We start from the raw sequence: 16,545 nt of genomic DNA, 5'->3' as shown, positions 1-16,545 counted from the left end.
AATGGTGATATTGATTTGTTTTTGTTTGTTTGTTTTTTGATATAGAATGAAATGTGGAACTTGCTCATAGTTCTGAACCAGTGTTTTCTAACCAATTTATGATTACAAAATCGTGTGCTGGTAAAAGCCATTCCAGTGCAGGACGGACCAGTTGACTCAGAAGGAATTGGAGCAGAAAGGCCCGTCGACCAGAGCGCAGACTCTGCGTTGCAGACAGCCTGTAGGGAAGTGCCACTGGTTACATTTGGCAGCAGAGAATACCTAAAATGATCTGAAAACACAATGAAAATACTGCTTCCTACTTATATATCAGCGTGGGGTCGGACTTCTTTTTTTTTTTTTTTTTTTTTTTTTTTGAGACAGAGTCTCGCTCTGTCGCCCAGGCTGGAGTGCAGTGGCCGGATCTCAGCTCACTGCAAGCTCCGCCTCCCGGGTTCACGCCATTCTCCTGCCTCAGCCTCCCGAGTAGTTGGGACTACAGGCGCCTGCCAATGCGCCCGGCTAGTTTTTTGTATTTTTTAGTAGAGACGGGGTTTCACTGTGTTAGCCAGGATGGTCTCGATCTCCTGACCCCGTGATCCGCCCGTCTCGGCCTCCCAAAGTGCTGGGATTACAGGCTTGAGCCACCGCGCCCGGCCGGACTTCTTTCATAAACTTCAGCCACGGCTCTGTAGCCCACTGAATGCAGATGTAGGCATGAGAACCCTGCTGTCTGAGGTGCAGAGATGTTAGGTTTTTTCACAGCAGTACAAACTGTTGCCACGCTGCTACTTATTTTGGAAAATGGTTTCTTCTTGAAGACTGTATTAAGATGTAACGACTTTATCGTTGTAAAATAAACTAAATTGTTATCTTTTTTTCTTTTTTTTTGAGACGGATTCTTACTCTGCTACCCAGGCAGGAGTGTAGTGGTGTGACCTTAGCTCACTTCAACCTCTGCCTCCTGAGTTCAAGTGATTCTCCTGCCTCAGCCTCCCTAGTAGCTGCTACTACAGGTGTTCGCCACCATGGCAGGCTAATTTTTGTATTTTAGTAGAGATGGGGTTTCGCCATGTTGGCCAGCCCAGTCTCGAACTCCTGACCTCAAGTGATCCACCTGCCTCTGCCTCCCAAAGTGCTGGGATTACAGGCATGAGCAGCCACCACTCCCGGCCTGATGAGAAAGCTTTTTTGTGATCTTGAATAAAGTGCAAAGGGTTCCTGAGACCCCAAAATTTGAAAACCACTGGCTTAAACTGAGAAAATTGTCCACGATTCTTCCGTGTATCTTCTAATCTGTTGATGGAGAAAGGACGGTAAGGGTTGCTTTACTTTTTTCCTTTCACAACTCAATGGTGCTGGGACAACTGGGGTATCCACATGGAAAAGGATGGACTGGACCCTTCCTCACGCTACACGCAAAGCTCAAAATGGATCCAGCGTAAGGAGTCGACTGTGAGACCCATTCTGTCCGTCTGCTGGGTACCATAACGGACACCACAGACCGTGCGGCTTAAACAACAGCATCTTATTTCCTTTTTTCTGGAGACTGGAAGCCTGGGATCAAGGTACGGGCAGTGTTGGATTCTCTGGGGCCTCACCCCGTGCTGTGTAGACGGCGTCCTCTCTGTGTCCTCACAGGTTTCTCTTATGTGCGTGCAGCACTGAGGACTGTGTCTAAATTCTCTCAGAAGAATACTAGTCATACTGGATCAGGGCCTACTCTTAAGATCTTATGTGACCTAAATTTCCAAGTTAAAGGCCCTGTATCTAAGTACAGTGACATTTTGAGTTTCCGGGGTTGTGATTTTAACATGGGAATCTTGAGAGGGGGGACATTCAGCCCATGACACCTTTACGGAAGAATCCTGGTGAAACTGCTACGTTGGATTAGGCAATGTTTCCTTGGCTGAGACGTCTAAAGCTGTAACAAGCAACTGAAGGGAAAAAGACGGTATCAAAATTAAAAATGTTCATTTCCCAGGACACTCTTAAAGTAAAAAGACAACCCACAGAACAGGATACATTATCATGATAAGGACCTGATATCATGAATATATTTAAAAGCTCTTAGTAAAAATCCAATTTAAAAATGGACAAAGGATTTGAATAGACATTCTCCAAAGAAAGACATATAAATGCCTTAAAAAGCACATGAGATGTTTAGCAGAATTCATCATCTTAGAAATGGAAATCAAAACTACCGTGAGATACCACTTCATAACCACCGGGAATGGGTAAAACTCCAGTATTGGACAGTAACATGGTGGTGAATTTGGGAAAACTGATATCTTGATATATGGGGAAGTAAAATGGTACAGTTGATTTAGAAAAGTCTGGCAGTTTCTCAGAAAAGTTAAGCATGAAATCACCGTACAACCCAGCAATTTCACTCCTAGGCATACGCCCAGGTAAATTGAAAATATTTTTGCCAAAAAAATCTTATGCAAGAGTCTTCATAGCAGCATTATTCGTAGTAGTAGAAACAGTCCAGGTATCTGTCAACAGGTCACTCACTGTGAGATTCCACTCACCTTGGACGTGAAAGATGTCAGCACCGAAGGTCACGCACTGTACGATTCTCCTCACAACAGGTGTCCAGAATGGGCAAATCCAGAGAAATGGAAGTCGGCTGGCGATTGCCAGGGGCTGGTGGAAGGAAGGAGCAGGTGCTGACTCTTAATGGGTTCAAGGTTTCTTTGGCCCGTGGTGAAAAAGTCCCGGAATTACATACTAGTGGTTGATGTACAGCTTTCAGAATATGCTAAAAAGACTGAATTGTATCCTTTAATATTGGGGGCTTTTGTGGTTTGTAAATTCCTTTCAATTTCAAAAGGAACTCAAGAACTACTTTGGTGTTGATATTTGGATTGTGAAAGAGACAGTATCCAAAACAAGTTACTATGTAACTCACGTCCCCAGAGTTAAACTTCATTTTCTGAGGATCTTAAATGAAGTGTTTGAGCCTAGGAGACACAACGATCCTATATTAGATGTTACACCCCATCTTACTGATTTCTATCTCACATAACCATATTCAGGGAAAACCGACATGTAAACGTGAGCTGAATGCTATGCAGAGGCACATTCCTCTTACCCGGATGATCTTTAGTGGTGCAGTAAGAGATGAGGTCATAGCAACGTTAGTTTAGCTAGTTTAATTGCCATGGCAACAGGAATTTGGCACATCTGAAGAGTTAGATGTCCCTGCACAGCTCCTAACGAGGTTGCCCATTTCTGTGTGGTGTCTGTGTATATTCTTGCTGTGGAAAAAAGTGATAGCACCTGCACAAACACTTGCCCGGAAACGCGCACGAAGCTGGTGAAGGCAGAGGACAGGCGAGAGGGAAGCATGGCTCAGCCCTGGCAAAGACGATCGTTATTCCGAACGCAGTCAGGTGGAGAGTCTTGCTGCTGGTGTCTGGGAAATGTGTTGTGTTTGCTTCTATCTGAACAGCTGGACCTGAGCGTGTCTGTGCTTCAACATTTAATCTGTACAGTATCCTCGGCAGGGTGTGTAGCTCTGTGGCACAGGACACCCCGGCCACAGTGGATGTCAGCGGCGGTGGCTGGACTCAGCGTCCGTGAATGTTGCATGATCGAACGTGTTTGGTTCATTCTCAGCTCCTGCCCAGGTACCTCCCGAGCTTCGGGTGCTGTGGCTCCCCAAACCCTTCCCATCTGTGTGTAGCATGACCACCACCTTCCTACCATGTGTTTGTCCTACCACGGCTGCCGTGTCTAACGGACGCTTTGCTTTCCAGCTACTTTCCTATAATCAAAACCCTTGAACGACTTTGCCTGCGTTTCAGAGACGACAGGGTATTAGTTTTTCATGATTGCTCTGAGGATTTCCAAAAGCAAATGAAACTTACAGGATGTAAGATATTAGAAGTGACTAATTATAGATGGCTTTTCTCAGTTAGTCTTTTGATTGTGGTAAAATTACATAGCACTTTATTTTTAAGTGTGTGGTTTGGTGGCATTAAGTGTGTTCACACTGCTGTGCCGCGATCACCACCATCCGTCTCCAGAACTTCCTGGTCTCCCCACGCTTGAAACTCGATCTACCAAACACTAGCTCTCTTTCCGCCCCAGCTCTGGGAAGCACTACAGATTGCGTACAAAATAGGCTTTTTCCATAAGAGAAGGGGCAAGGAAAAGAGCTCTAAAGACTGTCTTGAGATTTGAGGAAGTGTTTTATTTTTTGCTGTCTGGTTCCCAGTGTAAAGGAACTATTGAAGACATGGGAAGGCGAAAGTCTGTGACCTCAGGAAGTGCTGGACTGGGCAGCTTTCCTGCAGTGATGGGGGCACTTGTCCTCAAACCTGCCTGAGATAATCGGATGAGGATGGTGCTGCCTTGTGACAGCTCTGAACTTGGTCTCCTTGAACGTTGTCAAGTACATAAGCTTTGGCGGTTACCGTCTAGTGTCTGCGGGAGACCTAGAATTTGAACATTTTTGACTTTAGAACACACTCATTTGTATAACACTCTACCTGTTCTCATTAATGTGTTCTTTTTTTTTGCCTTAATATTCTGTGTTGCGGTAGCAGTAGTTGCAGCGGATGCTACTTCTGGTTCATAGTCATTGCCAAACACAAGCTTCTGGAAACCATGTGAAAAATGAAGGGGAAAGTGCTTTTCTGCAAAGGCCTTTTTTGAATATCTTGTTTTTTCTAGAATATCTGTTGTGGTGTAAAACGTTTTCATATTTAGGATTTTGTAACGTGTTTTACACTAGTTAGCTTTGAAACCTCCTGTTTTTGCATGTCGTGGGGCTGCTTTATCCTGTTATTCTATGATATAGCTGGTTTGCAAAACTATTGGTTATTTCCCTTTAAAAACCAAAGCAGCTTACAGATTGAGTGTGATTCCTGTAAGAACTTACCTGTAAAATTGATTTGTGTTCAATAAGCTTACTGAAATGACTAGATCAGTGGACAAGAAGATAAGAACATGTCAAGTCTCTGGGCCATGAAGGACTTCCAAATAATACACATGATACACAGTAATTTGTTAACAAAAGATTAGATTTAGTACATAGCTATTTAAAACCTCCACATTTTCTATTATAGCCATTCCACAGTGCCCATGGGGGTGGGCTGCAGGACTGCCTATGGCATCCGAGGTCTGTGGGTGTTGAGGTCCCTGCCCTAAAATGGCATGGTGTTTGCATATGACACGCACATCCTCCTGCAGACAGTCATGTCAGGGTTGCTCGTAACAGCTATGCCATGGACATGCCATGCGAGTAGTTGTTTAATGAATAATAAATTGTGAATGCTTAGTACAAAAACATTAAAAAATATTCTTGATCTATGATTGGTTGAATCCACAGGCCTGGAACCCCGGGAGAGAGTACAAACTCTAGAAGCAAAACGAACAAAGAACTTGAGGTCAGCAGTGACGGGTGTGGGATCACACTGAATCTCATGTGTTTTGCTGTCTGTGTCACTGTGTCCCGTGTAAACGGGAATCATTTGTAGCTTAAGGTAAAATAGGTAACAGGAAACATTACAGAATGGGCACGAAGGCGCACCCCTCATTACCCCGTGTTACAGCCAAGTGTCTGCCTCCTGGGGAACGATCTGTTCTGTGGGGAGACTAGACGTTGATGATTTCCGGATGTGTGAAGGGAAATGCCCTCCGAGAGGCGTGGCTTTGGCCGGAGCACGTCAGACGAGAGTTAGCGTGGCATGGAGTTTCCACAGTGCCCCTCAGGCCTGCTGCTTCTCTCCTCTCCCCACCCCTGGCCCTAACTCTTTCCAAGGGAGGAAAGTTCAGCTCCAGTTGAGCCCCGCGCAGGGCTGTGGATCTCTAGGGCAGGTGCCACCGTCGCCTGAATAGGCTGTGTCAGAGGAGGGTCTGGCCATCCTTGAGCTGTGAGTGATGCTCTCAGAGATCCAGCATCCTGAAAACCCAGGTGCTGAAGGTTCCTCCTCCACCATCCTGAGGGGAAGGGGATCTTATCCTGCTTCCCCTCCACCCGAGCTGACTTTTGTCTGTTGTGTACACCTAGTTTTTAAAACCAATTATTGTTAATCATCTAGCAGACAAACAGCATAAGGTGAGAGCCTGGGAGGGTAGATGGGGCTGTGGAAGATAGTTTCCTGAATAACAGTGTTCAGATTCCTGTTTTGCCGTCATTTGACCCAACGACTCCAGATAATTAAAATATTGTCAGCAAAACACCCATTTTTTAATCTGAGTTTTTTTTCTTGTTTGTTTTTGTTTTTGTTTTGTTTTTAAGGAATGGGTGCAAACTTCTAACCAGGGACCTGACAAAAGAGAAGGATTTCTTTTCAAAGTGAAGGTCGGGGATGGTTGGCATTTGCCATCTGTGACTAGCAGGGACCCAGGCTGCTTCCCTCCTGCCGCCCGACTCCTGCCCCTCCAGCTCCTGCCCCTCCAGCTCCTGCCCCTCCAGCTCCTGCCCCTCCAGCTCCTGCCCCTCCAGCTCCTGCCCCTGTTCCCACCAGCAGGAAGAGGAGCGGGAAGGTGCCTTTTCCCCTTTAAGGGGATGAGGTGAGATTTGCACCTGCCATTTCGCTAGTCCCTGGGGTGATTCTCCAGCATGGGTGGGAGTTGGGTTTGGAGGCCTGAGCCCCGTGAAGCTGGGATTGCTTTTCCCTGAGCAGTGGGAACCTGGACTCTGGGAAGTGGGGTCAGAGGGTAGCCTTTGCTGCATCTGCAGGAGGGGCCTCTCGTCCCAGTTGACATTTCACTGCAAAAGGGGGTGTGGGCTTCATGGTCCATTGACAGAACGTTACTTGTTTTTGTTTGTTTTTTAAGCACATCGAACCCTAATTCCTTTGGCTTTTACTAAAGTGGCACTTTGTAATTCCACATGATTTCATCGTTATACTCGCAGGAGAGAATGCTTCCTGTAAACCAGAAGGATCTCTGAGACGGTTCTCGGCCCATAGAGAGTTCCTTTTCCCAAGGTTAAAGACACAGCCTCAGGAGGGGTTGAGAACACACTGCGACAGCCTCAGGAGGTCCTGGACATGTGCCTAAGGTGTTTGGGGCACAACTTGGTCTTACACATTTTAGAGAGATGTGAGACAACAATATATGTGAGATGTACGTTGGTTCGGTCCAGGAAGGGAGGGACGGCTCGAAGCGGGGAGGGGTTTCCAGGTCACAGGTAGATCAGACAAATGTGTTTCTGGTGTACCTTTCCAGAGGAAGCAGCCAGATCCGCATTTATCTCCGTGTGCAGATGGTGACTTTGGGTTCTCTCCTCTGTCATGAGGAATTTCCTTGTGGATCGGTTGTGAGGGAGGTACGTGGCTTGTTTTTTTCTCCCCCAGTATCTGTCTCTGTTCAGAGAAGCATGGGAGGCAGGTTTGCCCTAAGCTGTTCCTCACGTTGAGGTCCCTTTAGCTTAGTGATTTGGGGTCCTGAGATGTATTTTCAACTGCATATTTCTGAATACACTGGCACTCTAAACAGTGTTGTAGGAAGCATCTAACTTACTTAGAAGAAGAATCTATTTGGAAGGACTTGAGCACCTTCATCCTTGAGAGAACTAAGCCTTTGTTTAGTTTGCTTTGCCCCGAGGCTGTTACTCTGCCCTGGGCTGTGCGGCCTTAGAAAGCTGTGCCCCTCTGAGCTCCTGCCTGTGGAATCTGGTGACTTTGAAGTTAATCCAGCAGCTACATGTTTTGGAAAGCAGATTGCCTCTGAAAGTGTTGGTGATTATGATCCTAACACTAGAATTTCAGTGTGTATTTTCCACCCTTCTTACTTTGTCTCCTCATACACTGAGATGCTGCTGCATTTGCCCTTAGGCTTCACTGAGGGAGGGTCAGTTCTGACCCTATCTTAGATATTGACCTTTGAACGGACAGAATCGGGATTCAGAAAAACCCTTGAGCTGTGAGAGTGTGCTGATATCTATGTGAGTGGGGTTCATGTGTCAAACTCAGGTTTAAGAAAAACCAATTCTAGGCTGGGCATAGTGGCTCACACCTGTCATCCCAGCACCTTGGGAGGCTGAGGTGGGCAGTTCACTTTTGAACCCAGGGATTCGAGACCAGCCTGGGCAACATAGCAAGACCCTGACTCTACAAAAAATTAAGTAGGAGTGGTGATGTGCACCTGTGGTCACAGGTGCTCGGGAAGCTGAGGCTGGAGGATCACCCAAGCCTGGCAGGTTGAGGCTGCAGTGAACCATGATAGCACCACTGTACTTATGGTGCATTGTGCCTGAGTGACAGAACAAGAACCACCACCCCCCCCACCACACACAGAAAGTATCAATACATGTAGAGGCCAGTTCTGCTGGGACCACCTGTTAAGGCTACTCTGGGCCTCACGGTTTTAGAAGGGTCTGTTCCGGGGGCGAAAGGGAGTGGCTTGAGGGCCTAGAAGCCAGTTCTTGTGGTTCAGCGTGACTGCGGATGTGGAGATGGGGGCAGGGCTCTCTAGGGCATGAGTGGGTAAACGGATGGGCTTCCAGGATGAGTCCCTGTGATTTTGCCTGGTTTACATCTGTCCAATAGAAATCCAGTTTCTTACTCTAGAAGCTTCTGCTGGGGCTGATGGACTGGCCTGGGGAGAGAGGGTACCCTCAGAGCCTCAGGGTGCCATCTGGTTTAGGCAGAGCACTTAGTCACCTAGATCTAGGATTTATGGCACTACAGGGGACTCATCACACTCGGAGCAGCAGCCATCTGCATTCTAGACTTGGTTCTAGGCGAAGTACTTTGGAGTCTGTTGGTACCGTGTGTTCTGTTTATCTGTAAAACAAGTTAGAGTTATAACTAGTTATAACCTATGATTAAAATTTTACTACAGAATATGGCAGTTGTGGTGGAGCCTGGCCAGAGACCCCCACTCTCGTACGCTGCCGCGTGCTGGGGTTGCAGGCGTTGCCTGCATCAGCTGCCCCTCCTGGCGCGTCTGTGTTCTTGACACTGGTGCCCATCAATGCTCGGCCTGTGGGACTCGTGCAGCCATTTGTCTCTGTGTTCTTCTGAGGTTTCGCAGACTTCACCGTCCCGTGGCAGAGCGTACAGTATCTGCTTGCATCCTGATGTCCTCAAACCCAGGACAGGCCAAGAGTTCCTTACACACAACTGCAGAGGGCCCCGTGGTGTGGATTTGTGGGTGACACAACCTTTCCCCAGTTCGGCCTTCATCTCCAGAGTTGGCTTTAGGGTGATAGAAGCTTCCTTCAGACTGGGGGGCCCTGAAGCTTTGGTGCTAGGAATTCGGTGACCGGCACGGATGATACCTCGTTTCTCTGCATTTGTAGCAATAGTTGTTAACATGACCACGAGATGTATAAAGGAAGGGAAAAGGAGGTTTTATTTTCAGAGTAACACTCTGTGCTTTGGGAAATGTGGTCTCGGGGGAGCTGTAAGCACGTGCCCCTCAGGAGGGGAGGAGGCCGCGGCGTTACACGTTCCGGGGTTTGTTGGCTGTGTGTGTTCATCGTGCTCATGGAATGTCGGAACGTTTACAGGGAAAGTGGGGTTTGTTCATCTGGTTCGTGCAATGTCTGAACACTTACAGGGAAAGTCTAGCACACATGCAGTGAGTTAACCTGTAACATCCCTGTTCACCTTGGGGCAAGCGTAACATTTGAAATGAGGTTGACTGGGCGTGTCATGTACACAGGTGAGCTGTTGGGCGCAGACGTTTATGCACAGCCTCAGTCACAGCCAGGACTGGCTCAGGGTCTGCAGGTTGTGGCGGGAAAGGACATTCAAGAGGCCATTCTGTCCAGTTCGGGCTGCCGGCAGGGTCCCAGGGTGGGGCTTCTTATTGTGGAGGAGACTTCATGCTGGTTAACAGACTCTATAGGAGTAGCGCTGTGGAGCTTTGGGGTCCACCTTCCCTATGATGCCGGTTACATTTCCCTCCGGACCCCATCGTAGCCACAGAGAGTGCACCTCGTCTGACAGCAGGGGTTGCCATGTTGCTATAGTAATTTATTGTATTAACCTTTTTATTACTATTTTAATAACTTTTTTTTCTTTTTAAAGAGATAGGATATTGCTGTGTTACTCAAGCCAGTCTTGAACTCGTGGCCTCAAGCAATCCTCCCACCTCAGCCTCCCAAAGTGCTGGGCTTATATACATGAGGTAGTGTACCCAGCCTACAGCCATGTTTTTAAAACTCAGCACTTTAAAAATCCTACTCCTTTCACCGCCTCGAGCACGCTGGTTAGCCTTGTGCAAACTGGGGTGTCAAGATCTTGGCCCCCCTTTTATTTTACCCTTTGACCTCAAGTTCTGATGAGAACAGCAGTTACAAAATGGGCATTAGGTGATTCTTCCGTTACTAAACCCAGAATTCTCACCAGTTAGAGATGTTTGTCCCCAGGATCCCAGAAAGCTGTTTTGAATCAAGCTCGTAGCAAATAAGTAAGGAACTAAACTCTTGGTCCTCTGCTTAGTACCTGGGGATTGGGTTAGTTGCTGATACCCTTTGATCTGTACTCACATGCTGCATCTTGTCACGGGAAGCAGAGTTACCCTGTGGAATAAAGCCTAGCTCACGGTGGCACGTCAAGACGCTCTGGGCTGTCAGTCCCTTATACCTTACTTCCTCCACCTCCTCGTCCTCCATGCAGAGCGGGGGGCAGCGGGGCTGCCCACAAGCTGGCGGAGGTCATGGCCCAGACCGACATAGGTGAGCACGCTTCACAATGTCTTTCTGTGCCTGTTGTCTAAATGCCTTTGTGGGTGCAGGTTTTCCTCTGTTTTATCATGGCTGTGGAATCCCTTGGTGGAAAGAGTGCAGAGCCCCTCTGGCCCCTGGGGTGCTTTGGTTGGATTGTTTCTGGAAGCTCCTTTACTGCTTCTCATGCCCAGGTCCCTCCCACAGCTGGAATTGCAGGGGCCTTGCTACTGGGGAATCCTGCAGCCATATCCGCTCCCATCTTTTCTTCTCACTTATGCTCCTTTGTGAAACCTTAACAGTCCCAGTCAACAGGACAGGGTTTTAAAGTGTGCTCCTCCTGACCACGGGAGTCATTTATGGAAACGAGGGCTTTAACCACGGCTGCTTTACGCTGCTGTCTGCCACAGGTGTTCAGATTTCTTGGGCGTGGCGCACTGTTTGGTGTAGGTTCTATGACAAGGGAGATCCTCTGTGTTAGAAAAAGAACGAAGTTAGGATCACTGCCCTACAACGTTTGAAGATGCCGTGGAAAAGGAGTGAAGTGAGAATTACTAGAGGTAGAGCCGGCGCGTGGAGGAGCGGTGATGAGCCTTCTGTCGCTCTGCCTTTGAATGGTTCAGGACTACATGTTTTCCATCAAGTATGGGACTTGGGTTGACTAGGATTTGGTGTGTGTCTCTATTAAAGCAGTAATCGGAGACGACTGTGTACCATGTTGCCGATAATGGAACACAAGACACAGGCTCAGACTCTCCCGGCATCAGCTACCACAGGAAAGCCTGATCTCTGCAAATCCCTCAGTGGGAAGCAGGTGGACGTCATGTGTGATCAGATAGCCCACAGACACCCTAGAACCCCAGAATGTTCACTTCTAGATCACTGACTCCTTGACACCCAGAGGCGTTTGGGATTGACTTGGGTCCCAGCCCCTTCGGTGCTCACTGACACTGAAAGTGTCAGCTGTTTTCTGTCTGGAACAGGAGTTTGCTGTCAGGAGAGCTGGGTCTGTCTCACTTTTCCCAATAACTGCTGCTGGGATCTGGAAGTTCCTTCTCCTGCTTTAGGCTTTCAGTGAGGGAAAAAAAATTGAAAAAAATAATTTTTCTCTCTCAACTGTTGTCAGTATAAAGGAGAAAGCAGAAATACTCTTTAAAAGTTTGCAAAGTAGTACTCAAATGCAAAGCAGTATTACACTTCAGTTTGACACAGTTTCAGGAACATGTACACTCATTTATGTGAATTAATAACCTATACTTGAAATCACAGTAGGTTAAACATTGAACAGAAATGTGTGACTGTTACATATTTTTCCATAATAAAATTCCATGTGTATATTGGATGCCAGGATAGTGGTCGAGGCTCTGCCAGACCTGAACGGGGAGGCCAGACAGCACCTCTGCCACTTGGTGGAAGCATTTGTATCCTCGGATTGTATTCAATTTTAAGGAAGTGCACAGAATCTTACCCGGAAAACACATATTTTGAACAAATGAAGCACTGCACTTGGGCCTCCCTTTGTGGGTTTACCCTTGCAATACTGGAGGAAGTTTTAGTACAAAGACTTAATTTATCCAAACTGTGAGGGGCTCCTAACTCATGTACATCAGGGCTCAGTGTGACCCAAATGTAACTCTCAGGTGATCACGTTCCAGTAATTTCTAATTGGGCACAAAGGTAATCCTCGTAGACTATCTGGACATTTTCTATAAGTTTGGTATTTTTTGGAAAAGCCGTGGCAAAATAATGAAACTTGAAGAGGAGAAATATTTTCTGTAGCAAAACAAGAGAAGTAAACAGTCAGATGTGCATGTGACCTTCTGAGATCATCAGAAGCCTGTGAACGAGAACTTAGCGTGTGTGATCGTGTGTGCGCATGCGTGTGAGATTTCTAAGGAGTCCAGGCACAACATAGTCACACTGGCCAACCCCTCCAAGGGATGGAAGGGGAGGCCACAGAGGCTGCTTTCGTCGGAGGGGAGAAAAGCCCAGGGCTGCAGACTCCAGGTCACCCAGTCTCACAGAGCTGGCCGCGCTTCTACTTGTTGTTGAAGCGAAATCTCAAGTCCTTTGTGGATTTTTTTCCACCAATTTATGCCAGCAGTTAAGTAGGAACATCTCACATGTATCTTCGCAGTCAAGCCAGTTTGGCATAAGATAGGCAATCGCATTCTAGTTTTCTTTTTCTACTGCTTTACCCGCTGTCCATCTAGAAGCTGTCTGCAGCGCTTTCACACCTCGGAGCTGAGAGGAGGCCTCCGAGACGCTACCATCCAAGTCCGCTGAGGATTGAGGGTTGGTTCTGCAGGAAGTCGGGCGGCCTGCCTGCCGGTGGAAAGTCGTGGCACTGATGGACGGTGTGGCGGAACCTCCCCTTAGTGAGAGCCGATCATTCTTCTCTTCTCAGTCACGGGTTCCAAGTGAGTGGCGTTGCCAAATCGACTTGTGACGCCAGACTGACACCCTCAGGAGGGGCTGACGCGGTGCCCAGGCGGCTCAGCACCCCCACCCCGCCCGGTTCTCGGATCATAAAGGAGCATCGTTTCACGGCCTCTTTTGTGCCTCGATTTTCTTTGCTGTTTTTGTGTGTTCAGTTGATTTCGCCGTCTAAATGGCCTCCGGGCGCGGTGCTGACACGGGCAGTGTGCGGTGAAGAAAGGCTTTTGAGGATGAGCACCACTTTCAGCAGCACAGAATATCACGCTTCTGTGTCTTCTGTTGCGTGGGACGGTGGTGGGTGATCCTGAAAAGCTTCTGTCAAAGGAGGATTCAGAATCCAGATCCGCACTGTGGCGCCCATCCTCAAGATTCTAGGTGTGACGGGCGTTGTCAGTGGGCTGCTTGGAGCATCTTCCTCAACGTTTTATTCATTAACTAGCAAAGCATGCTTTTTCCCATTTAGCCGCTTACGGCTTGACTTTCTCTCCACGGGGTGCTGTAAGAGAAAGAGCTCCATGCGCTCATTGGCCTTAGGCAGTCCTTAGTACACATTAGGGTGTAAAGGTGGTTTTTTGAATGACTAGTATTGTTTGTACTAAGACAAGTAATAGTAGTTCTTGATGTCTCCCCCTTTTGTAAGGAAAATCCTATGAACTGTATATGTGTTAACTCATGTAATCCACCCAACTACCCTAAATGGTCATAGTCATTACTGTTCCCATTTGATGAAGAAACTGAGGCACGGAGAGCTTAAGGGACATCCCCAAATCTCCAGAAGTTTCCAGAGCCGGGTTTCCATTTCCAGGCCCTGGGCTCCAAAGCGCCAGTAAAGCCCCGGGCTGTGTCGACGGTGGCCGACAGGAAACGGGACCCTTTCATGAACACACACACGGTTCCTGGTGCCCGGCCATCGCCAGTCTAACGTTATTCTAGTTAAAACGCCACTGACGTGGCTCTTCTTAGGAAATTGAGGTTTCACCGAACTCTACTCCATTTTCGGCAACATGAGTTATGCTGGGGTCCCCCTTTGTGCCGGATGTGTGTGGCAGACATGGCTGAGATCGGCTTTGACTTCTCACAACACCCCCAGGGTGAGCGCCTGCGCTCGTCTCTTCCTAAGTTATGGCTTGCTCAACCTGCAGAGCAAACGCCACAACCACCAGAAACACTCATGATGTGCTTCTTTACAGAAAATCATTCTGCACCTTCTGACGTAACCACGTACACCTCAGAGCACTCCATACAGATGGAGCGACCACAGGGTTCCACGGGGTCCCGGACAGCGCCCAAGTATGGCAACACCGAGCTCATGGAGACCGGCGATGGTACGTTCCAAAGCAGAGATGCGTTTTTTTCTGGTAAGTGGTTTGTGCTGATGTCCCATTCTGTGCACGTGACTGGGTGTGTTTCTTCCTGGGGTGCAATCTGCTGCCATTTTATCTGCTGAATAACTAACACTGGTTCAGTAACTGAGAAATTCTTGTACAGGTATTAAGAGCATGAACAGTCACTTAGAAGAGCAAGATGAAGTTAAATGTACAACAGAATTACTGTCAGATGGGCCGATATGTTGCTTTAGACTTAGGAGGAAAAAGGGTCTTTTTATCCATGTTGGACAGAGATGTCAGCGACTTGGTAAAAGGCTGTGGCAGGGGGCTTCTCCTTCCTTCCTTGTGGCCTGGTCTTGGTATGTTCTCATTACAGCGGCCGTTTGTATCACCTAGCCCCTATTCTATTTAAGTCTCAGTCCTTCCTGGGGTCATTAAAGTCAGTGTAGAGCCTAGCAGTGAATGAAATACAATGCCCCTGTGTGAAGCCTCATGGAGCAGTTTTGGCATAGCATCGTCTTGCAGTGCATGGGACTCACAGGTGGACAGGGAGGCCTATCCCAGCCCCAACAAGTAGACAGGGAGGACTACTGGAGCCCCGACACTCACAGTGGACAGGGAGGTGTACGCCCTGGGCTTAGATAATGGTGCGTCAGGGTAGCCTTCTACTCTTTAGCACAGAGCTTGGTGTTCCAAAGGCCATGAGGAGTTTCAGACCCTGGAGCCCGGACATGTTCCAAGACTCTTACGTTATATCAGATATGGAAGCCCTGCCTCAGCTTCTCCCAACACTCAGCTTCTCGGAACACTCAGCTTCTCCCAACACTCAGCTTCTCTGCCAACGTAGAAGAAGCATCTTGATTGTGCTTTTCGTTAAAAAAGCAATGTATTGCTATACATACATGTTTTATACTTAACTGCGTATCTTAGAGTATAAACGTTGACATATAAAAATCTCCATAGTGGTTATCTGTGGGGCACAGGATTGGCTCAGAAACAGGCACTTTCCCTTTGAACTGTGATGTTTGCCTTGTTCATACTAAGAATGTGCTCGCGTTGGTTGTACTGTTTGCTTCTAAGTTTCTATAAAAAGAGAGCAGTAGACTGATGCACTCAGTATCCTGGAAATAGAGGCTGTGCTCTGGGTCTGAGTGCTGCCAAACCCCAGCACTCACTTGGGCGGTGAAGTCAACATTTCCGTGCCCGAGTCTTCTCATCTCAAATTGGGCAATAATAACCACAGGCTTGTGGTGAGTTTTGAGTCCCTATGCATGACTCAGAACCATTTGGCACATGGAAGGTACCACTAGGGCAGTGGTTTGCCATCTGTAGGGGGAGGCATCAGCACCACCAGGTCAGAAGTTAAGGGGTGACCCTGGACACCACGTCTGTGGCGAGGTGGGGCTGTGAGGCTGCCTGTGTGTCAGGAGCACCGCGCTTCTGTGCCCAGCTGTGTGTGCCGGGAGCACCGCGCTTCTGTGCCGGCCTGTGTGTGTGTTGGGAGCACCGCGCTTCTGTGTCGGCCTGTGTGTGTGTTGGGAGCACCGCGCTTCTGTGCCCAGCTGTGTGTGCCGGGAGCACCGTGCTTCTGTGCCGGCCTGTGTGTGTGTTGGGAGCACCATGCTTCTGTGCCGGCCTGTATGTTGGGAGCACCACGCTTCTGTGCCTGGCTGTGTGTCAGAAGCACCGCACTTCTGTGCCTGCCTGTGTGTGTGTGTGGGACGGGGGGGGACACCACGCTTCTGTGCCTGCCTGTGCCTGCGTTCTCTGCCTGTGTTGTGTGCCTGCCTGTGTTCTGTGCCTGCCTGAACACCACGCTTCTGTGTGCGCCCTTGCACTCCAGCCTGGGCGACAGAGTGAAACCGTGTCTCAGATAAAAAGGGGGGGATTTTGTAATGGAGATAACAAAACATACGTGATCGGGCCCTAAGATGACTCTTCCTCCCAGCCTCTTGCCCGGCAGGCCAGTGTTCTGAATCTTGGCTAGCCCGGCGTTTTGCTTTCATGTGGCTTTTAAAAACAAAACTAAGTATACCTTAAATTTTTATCACTAAGATAGTGTATCCGGCCTCTTGTAACAAAGTACCACACAGTGGGTGATTTAAACAACAGACACTTGTCTCAGTTCTGGAGGGTGGAGTCGGAGACCCCGAGGTGTCATAG

The 16,545-nt window shown here is 48.1% G+C and overlaps 1 long non-coding RNA gene across 9 annotated transcripts in view; it reads left to right on the top strand.

Moving 5' to 3' along the window:
• Positions 1-16,545, top strand: part of LOC141408582 (uncharacterized) — a 98,954-nt gene that overhangs the window by 50,864 nt on the left and 31,545 nt on the right. For 7 of the 9 annotated variants that reach the window (XR_012424169.1, XR_012424168.1, XR_012424173.1 and 4 more), the window contains one exon: positions 14,245-14,412. The exons of the other annotated variants lie outside the window; for them this stretch is intronic. This is a non-coding gene — a long non-coding RNA (uncharacterized lncRNA). The remainder of the gene's footprint in view (positions 1-14,244; positions 14,413-16,545) is intronic. 9 annotated transcript variants of the gene reach the window in all.

This window comes from Macaca fascicularis, chromosome 15 (assembly GCF_037993035.2).
Source record: "Macaca fascicularis isolate 582-1 chromosome 15, T2T-MFA8v1.1".
In the NCBI taxonomy this organism is placed as follows: domain Eukaryota; kingdom Metazoa; phylum Chordata; class Mammalia; order Primates; family Cercopithecidae; genus Macaca; species Macaca fascicularis.
This window is presented reverse-complemented; position numbering and strand designations above follow the sequence as displayed.